This window comes from Castor canadensis, chromosome 9 (genome assembly GCF_047511655.1).
Source record: "Castor canadensis chromosome 9, mCasCan1.hap1v2, whole genome shotgun sequence".
Taxonomy (NCBI): Eukaryota; Metazoa; Chordata; class Mammalia; order Rodentia; family Castoridae; genus Castor; species Castor canadensis.
Genome location: NC_133394.1, coordinates 40,375,013 through 40,382,640, shown reverse-complemented (window position 1 = coordinate 40,382,640; position 7,628 = coordinate 40,375,013). Strand labels below are relative to the sequence as shown.

Below are 7,628 nucleotides of genomic sequence, written 5' to 3'. Positions count from 1 at the left end.
TCAATTGTGGAAAGATGGGAAATGAAGGTCCAGAAATTGGAATAAAAGTCATGTAAGTGGGTCCATGTGGTAAGAGCTTCCAGTGAGATTCATGGGCAGCTCTGCTTTCTGTGAATACAGCCTCTGTGGATTCACAATAGAGACCACGGTTGGTCAACAGGACTCAAAGTGGAGAAAGTATGAACACAGAGCAGAAGACGGTGAGGATAAACTGGTCCTAGTCGGCATCTTTGATCTTGACAATGCCTGACAGATCTGCTTTATTTTTGTTTCTAGATCTTATTCAAGTTTCTCGCTTTCAGATGACTTTAACCTGGGCCCATTCAGGGTAGGATTCCTGGGAAACACCCATCAGCCAGTGAATGCTAGAGGCTTTCTTTAGATGCTGGAGACTTGCATGGCTTTACTGAACCTGAGTGTAGAAAGAAGTAGAAAGTTTTGACACTCAGTTGCCCTGTAGGGCATGGTGACCTTGACAGTGCTCTTTACACTGAGAAACTGCAGTAGAAAGGAGGGGTAGAAGTGCCAAGAAGCATAATCATAAATGAAGATCAGATAAATTCATGGTGGTAAGACTACACTTTCAGGGATCGTTTCTATAGTTCGTTACTAGAGAAGTTTCTCTGATCCTGTAGAGTACCGGAAACCATGAGGAGGAGGTGCAGTGCTTTCTCCTAAACAAAAAAACAAAGGTAAATTCATGGTGTATGTAAGTAAGAATGAAATTTAATCTTGATTATAGTGATTTTAGAAATATAGAACATGCTGTTGAGCAATAAAGTACAAAAATGTTTAGACTAGGGTTCACTTAGAAAATACAAATATAATGAGGTAGAATTTTTTTTTTTTTTTTTTTTGCAGTGCTGCTAATTGTACCCAGGGCCTTGTGAATGCTAGGCAAGCAGTCTACTACAGAAATACATCAGCTCATGTTAGAAATTTTATATTATTTATATGAAAATAGAATAATGGAATCTATTTAAATTGTAAGAAAACCGGGGGGGGGGGGAGGAAGAGAAATAGGGTTAATATGATAAAAGAAATTATATGCAAGTACAGAAATATCACGATAAAACCCCTTTGTATAAAATCATGTGATAATATAAATAAGTACTTTTAAAACAAATTTTAATTTATCTTGTGAATTTAGGATGCAGATTAACTGTCTAATAAAAAATGTCATTCAAGACAGCAAATTTCAATGTCAAGTGCATCTTTTTTTCTAGTGATGAGGAAACTGGACAATTAAATCTTCCTTGGACACCTTCTTAGTTGAGTCCTTTGCCTGACTTATAAGATCTTAGTTTGTTCTTCCTTGAACTCTCTCCTGTCCCAACTTCTGGAGGCTTCTTGCTAGTGGATAGTTGGAAAATTACTGACATAAAATACTCTTTCCACAAACATGATGTACACCCATCTAAACCACTTGCATTTGGATGCTGTCTCCACTGTCCTGAACTTTCAAGACACAAGCAGTGTCAAAGAAGTTGTTCAAAGGGGCTCACCAAAACAACAGTGAAAGCATCATATTGAATATAATTTATGCCACTCCCTCTTTAAGTTTCTGGCAATTTTAGAAAGCCATTTTGCCCTGGCAGTCAGTCAATATAGCTCCATATATATTTACAGTCTCAGAAATCTGTAATAGGAAATGCTAAAATTAAAATGTTATTCTCATAATGTAGCTAAATATGGGTTTTTCAAGTTGTCTCCCCTTTACTAGAGAGAATTTCATCTAAGCTACTCAGGAAGATGTCCATCCACTGATGTAAAGTTTGCTGATATCACTTGTTTTCAAATCAAGTGTGGGAGGTTTAATGTTTCATTCCCACAACCATTTCCCTGACATCTTACTCTTCAAGGGCTCCACATTTACCCACGCTATCACCTTTTAATGAACTGGCTCTGATAATCTCAGTCCATTGCCCTGTGAAACCCTCTTACCTTTTCTTCCTTTGTCTTAGATTTTAGAGAGATTTGCATCCTGATTCTCACAACGTAAATGTCAAACTAGAAGATTCTGCAAAGGAAAGAAAGGTGCATACCACACAAATCTAGTTAGAATTACTACAAACACCTTCAAGTGTGGTGAATAATGGTAGAGAAGGTATTTCAAGTCGTCAAGGTTTATTGAGATGTTGCTAAAATTCCAAGAAAGGGAGAAAAATCAACTTCTGAAATTCTCTGGATTCAAGCTACAGAATCAGTTTGACTTCACAGTAGTGAGAATTGCCTTTTTCCGTTGGTATTTCATTTCAATCTTTTAACTCCACTTCTAACTTTTTCACGTAACCCTAGTAAAATCATGTTGCTATTTTGTATGCAACAATAAAATGTTTTTTGAGTATTTGTGATTTTGTTAGATACTAAAGTCTTTACATATTTTAATGCATTTCTATTCTCAATAACTGATTATTTCTTTTTCATAGGTGAAGGCACTGAGTTTAAGTAACTGCATCTGGATGACTGATCCTCACTGACGAATTTTAGGAAATTGCCTCCACATTCTGTTCACAGTACTCTGCTGTGGGTGTGCAGATGGCCTCCACTCAACTGTAATAACCCCCTCAAGTTTTCTTCTTGTGCAGAGCTATAAAATACCTATTCATATGTGTCATCAGTTAGTCTAAATGTATATCAATCCTTAATTTCACCAAGAACTTCTTTCCAGAATGGTTAGGTTACAGAGGGAATTCTTGGTTTCCCATATTCTCAGTAATTCCTATTTTGATATGTGCTTTTGAATGTGTTTATTAATTTGCATTGTTTTCATTGCTAGTTGTGTCATTTCTCTAGATAAACTTGTTAGCTATTTGACTTTTCCAATTAACATTCCAAAAAATTAATTTTGATGAACAAGTGCAGTTTTCACCTTAAAATTTCTTTCTTGAGTTCTCTTTTTTTCTTTATTGTCATACTGGGGGAAGGTACATTGTGGCATTTGAAAAGATTCTTTCAGTGTATCCAATATTCAAACAAACTTTCTTAACCTTGGACCACAAAGGTACTTTTTACCAGTTTTGTCAATTAGTCTCTAGTTTTACCTTTTGCATTAAGTGTGAAACCCACTTTTGTTTAAGGTGTCAAGTAGGGATTGAGCTGCATGTTAGAGTTAGCAGTTTCCCTAACATCATTTTTTCCCAATTTTTTGGAATGATCATTCATCATTTAAGACCTTAATAAACTCTTAATGGTGTTCTTTTGTCTAGTTTTTTATTTTTATATTTTTGCCATTTCTAGAGCATTATTACATTGTACATTTTGTCAGGTATATCAAGGGTATACTTTACAAACAGTGAAATTAATCCTTTTAGAATAGAGTTCTATGGTTTTTTTGGCAAACATAAACAGTCAATGTTACTACCACCCGGACACAAATATGGAAAAATGTTCACATTCTCCCCCACAAATTTCCTCACATTTCTTTATAGTAATCCCTTAGCTTCAACTTAACCTCTCCCAACCACTGATCTTTTTGTTTTGTGCTACTAAATTTTCCTTTTTCATAACATCATGCAAATGGAGTCATGTTGTGTAGTCTTCCGAAAAAGCCTCTACAGCTTAGCATACTTCCCTTGAGACATCCATATAAGAGTAGTGTGTTCCTGTCTATTGCTAAGTAGTAATCTCTCCTTTGGACATACCATACTGTTTTTATACATTCACTAGATAAAGGCTATTTAGGTTTTTTTTTTAATTTGAATGATATGGATAAAAATGCTAATATATGCCAAATACAGGTTTTTATATTAAAATAAATTTTAATGTAACTTGTGTAAGTTTTCATACATTCAACAGGTGTATACTGGTACCTGATTATGACTTTAATTTGATTTTCCATACCGACTAATAATATCAGGCATCTTTTCATCATAGGTTTTCTTGACATCATTGTATCTTTGTGTATGAAATGTCCATTAAGACTGTTTGCCCCTGTTTTTCATAGGTTGTGTATTTACTTATTTACCACTGAGTTTTTGAGAGTTCTTCACATAGACTAGATAGAGGTGCTTTTATCCAGAGATGTGTTTTGCAATTATTTTTTACTCTGACTTGACTTTTTATTTTCCTAAGTGTCTTTAGAGAGTTGAAATTTTTAATTTGAAGAGTATATTGCTCTTTTTGCTCTTATGTAGATAGCATTTTCAGGGCAGTATCTCAGAAATGTTTGCCTAACTCAAAGTCACAAAGGTTTTCATTCCATGTTTTCTTGTAAACATTTTATAGTTTTGGGTTTTACAATGAGGACCACAACCCATTTTGATTTAATTTTTGGCATAAGTTACGATTCAAGGCTCAGTTTTCTGCGTGTCATCCCAGTGCCATATGTTGAAAAGATGTTGCTTGTTCCATTAAATTCTCTTGCACCTTTGTTGAAAATAATTGACCATACTGTCAGTTATGGAGTTTATTCCATTCTTTTGTTCTATATGACTATCCTTTGCCAATACCACACTGATTTATACCTTTATAGTGAGTCCTTATTTTCTCACATATTTACTTATTTATTATTTTGAGACAGTGTCCCTTTAATGTAGACCAGTTTGGCCTCACACTCCAATCCTCCTGCCTCAGCCTCCTGAGTATAGTAAATCTTTAAATCACAAATTATATCATTGCTTTGTGATTTTGCAAAATGTTTCCAAGTATTCTAATGCTTTTCCTTTTTTGTTTACTCTAGAATTAGCCTATCACTCCATTTCATGCTGCTATAACAGAAAGCTACAGACTGAATAATTTATAAACAATAGAAGTGTATTTGGTGCATGATTTTGGTGGTTGGGAAGCCCAAGAACATGGCTCTACCACATGGTGGATCTTGTGATGAATTCCAGCATAGTGGATGGGCAAGCAGGCATGCAAGAGATAGAAGGAGAAAATTAGGCTGAGCTCATTCCTTCTATCAGGAACCTACTACTGCAATAATTAATCTACCTGTGTGATTATGGTGTTAGTCTACTCATGAGGATAGAACCCATCGCCTCCTAAAAGTCCTACCTCTTAATAGTGTTATAATGGCAGTTAATTTTCATCAAAAGCTTTGGAGGGGACATTGAAGCCATTACAAAAACTTCAGATTTCTAAGGTTTCTAGAATTTTATTTGGATTATAATTCATGTATAGATCAAAGTGGTAGATATTCTGCCTAGCAAGCACAGGTCCTGAGTTCAAACCTAGGTTTGTAAAAAGGCAAATGTACTTAATCATTGATATCTGAAGGAATACAATTGTAGGGAGAAGAGACAGACAGGCAAAGTTCTCTGGTAGACAAGTTCTCAGACTCTGCAAGGAGCGTGTTGCAATGGATAGAAATAATGGAACATCTCTGGTGGACAATTGCAAGGATTTTGGCTTTTATCTGACAGAGATAGGGGCTAGTGGAAGTTTATGAATGAGGAATTAGATGACATCCATTCCGTTTTACACACGGGCTATTGAGTGATGAGTTACAGACTATAGGTTCAAGAATGGAAACAAGGAAAGAGAGGAGATGATAGCAATAATCAAGATTATCAGTGCCAATGAGGTTCACCATAGTTATTGCAGAGGAGGTGATGAAATAGGGCTGGACTGTGAATCTATTTCATGATGGTGCAAACAGCTTTTCTGACAGATCTGATACAGGAGATGCAAGGAAAGGAGTGTTAGGCACTTCCATGTGTGGGGAAAGCAGGTATGGGTGTAATGATATTTCAACAGTTAAGTTTGAGATGCTACTAATGAACTAGATTTATATATCAGGAGATACATGTGTTCTGGGGATATAAATAAATTTGGGGAATATTGTAATGGATGAAAGACAAAAATGTATAATTTTATGTGTTAAGGTAAGGTTCCCTATGTATCTATTTATATATACTTCATTATGATTTAAATCTTCTACGTCTGCTTGCATATATGTTCATGATTAGTATAGTCAATAGCTAATAGCATAGAACATGGAACCACAGTACTAGAGTTTTTAATTCAGATTTTCACACTTTCTGGATGTAGACAAGTTACTGAACCACTCTGTGTCTCACTTTTCTCATACATTAAGTGTTGATGATAAGAGTTCATATATCCTTGGTTTATGATAAGAAATAAACATATTATAATATACAAGGTGCTTCAACCAACATTTTATGATGGGAGCAAATAACAGACTTGACTTTATCTTGGACTAGGAAAATAAGAAAGCATCTTTAAAAGTAAACAGATGTCAGGTGCCAGTGGCTTATGCCTGTAATCCTAGCTACTCAGGAGGATCATGATTCTAAGCCAGCCTCAGCAAATAGTTACAGAGACCCTACCTCGAAAAACCCATCACAAAAATAGGGCTAGTAGAGTGGCTCAAGGTGAAGGCCCTGAGTTCAAACCCCAGTACTGCAAAAAAAAAAGAAAAAAGAAAAAGTAATCAGATAAGTAGACGTGAGAAGCAGGATTCCCACGAAGTAAAACAATAGATAAATGCAGCTGCCTTTATCTTAGATAAGCGAGACAGGAAGGCATCTTTGAAAACAAACATCTGAAGAGACATAAGAAGCAGGGTCCTCAGAAAAGTAAAACAAGGAATCTCTGATCAAGATAACAAAATGTAGCTACAAAATGTAAATGGTGTGCCTCAAGCCTAGGACTAGCTGACCAATTTGATAAAGATGGGGATGACCAGGTGGTTGAGTTCAGCAGGACGCCAACTAGATGACATCCTATCACAAATGTAGTTTCGGGGTAGAAGAGGTGGTCCTAAGTCAGGCAGAGCCCTCTATCTCTCCTAGACCTCAGCCATTCCATGGCATAGCTTTTTCCCCCAAGCACCTTCTGTGTAGGGAGCTTTGCTGTCCTTTCAATAAACTTTGTGCTTGACTCTTAATTCCTGGCCAGGTGTCTTCAGTCATTTACTTTGCCTGGACGCGGATTCAGGATCAGCGATCCACTATCAACCTGAGACATAATAATCACTTAATATGTTTTTGTTAATGGTATCTGTGGTATTATTTTCATTATAGAGATCGTCTTCCTTGTTTTCATTTTAGATTGCATTTATCAGATGGTTATGATTGCTACCATGCATTTCTTTGTGTTCAGTTATATATATAACATTTAATATATAATATGAATATATTTGCATAAATATATTTTTTTACTTTTTTTTCAATACTGGAATTTGAACTCAAGGCCTCCTGCTTGCTAGGCAGTATCACTTGAGCCACACTGCCATCCCTTTTTGCTTCTTGGTTATTTTTGAAAGAGGATCATGCTTTCTATTTGGGCTGGCCTGGACTTTAATCCTCCTATTTGTACTTATCTCTGTAGCTGGAATGACAGGTATGGGTCATCAAGCCCAGCTTTTATTGGTTGAGATGGGTTCTCACAAACTTTTTGCCTAGGCTGGCCTCAAATCACGATCCTCCTTATCTTCACCTCTGGGGTAGTTAGGATTATAGTCTTGAGATACTGTGCCTGGCCTAGATCATATTTTTCTTCAACTTAAATGTCCTCCTTTTGATAGTAAATTGCTACTTGTTTCCCATGCGTTAGAGAATCTCTGCATTTTATTTTGATTGGCAAGTATATTAGATTTCATATAGTATTTGCTATTTAGGATTTATCTGTAGCATCATATCTTCTTTTGTTTTTTGCCCTGT

The 7,628-nt window shown here is 35.9% G+C and overlaps 1 pseudogene; it reads left to right on the top strand.

Annotated features, from left to right (window-relative positions):
* Positions 1-571: 571 nt before the first annotated feature.
* On the top strand, positions 572-705 carry LOC141411102 (small nucleolar RNA U3; annotated as a pseudogene).
* The last annotated feature ends 6,923 nt before the right edge of the window (positions 706-7,628 follow it).